Here is a 948-nt window from a genome sequence, read left to right on the forward strand (position 1 = left end):
CCAATTTTAGACCAAACAAACACTCACGACACAAACATTTTACAGATGATCTTCAAAAACTTTCCTGTTCTGGGTTCCACAACACCTTCAAGAATTCAAGCCCATTTGAGCAAAAATCGAATCATTTTCTAGATGAATTTCTGAATTTTCAAGTTTAAGATCCGCTAAATTTTTCCTAGTCGGCGAATTTTGACGACTCAAGTAGAAGACTTTTCCGACCAACTTCTTTCGGATTTAATTTTTTCTGTTGCATTGGACTTCAATTAGTAGAATAGGACTAATACAGCTAACAAAACCTTAAAGAAGTTTTATCTACTGCAATGTCATAATATTCACAATTTGGTGACACTTTTAGAATCAAAATGAGCTAGTCATTCTCAGAAAGTCATTTTATGAAATGAAAATTTCGATAATATTCCATTTGCGCACGGCGAACTTCGATAATTTTACATTTATTTTACATTTATTCACTGAAAATTGGAAGATCTTGACAGTGTACTAATCTGAGATTTGTTTGTGGGGAATATGAATATTTAACGGTACGGTGTCATGGCGTGTTGATGTTTCAGTTCGATTTTTTAATTTAGTTTTAAATTGTGATTATGATATTACAGTAGATACCCAACCATAAAAATACGATCTATAAATGAATATGTTCGGAGCTTGACAGCAGAGTTCCGATGATATCGGATTAAATTCAGAACTTGTCTTGTCAGGAAACCTTGTTCCTAACACGGTAGTAAATGGGGGTTTGGCGCACACGATGTGTTGCCGGCAATCTCACATCTAGTGCGCAAAACACTCACAATTACTGCTTTATTATGAAAATAGCCATTTTGGTAGATGTCGAAATAGGTGGGAGGCCGAAAACTCGAAAATTTGGCTTCTATGATTTGCCGCAAGTTGTAGATAAATGAATTAAAATCGATTTTTGACATCTAGGGCTGA

Source organism: Bradysia coprophila, chromosome IV, assembly GCF_014529535.1.
Source record: "Bradysia coprophila strain Holo2 chromosome IV, BU_Bcop_v1, whole genome shotgun sequence".
Classification (NCBI taxonomy): domain Eukaryota; kingdom Metazoa; phylum Arthropoda; class Insecta; order Diptera; family Sciaridae; genus Bradysia; species Bradysia coprophila.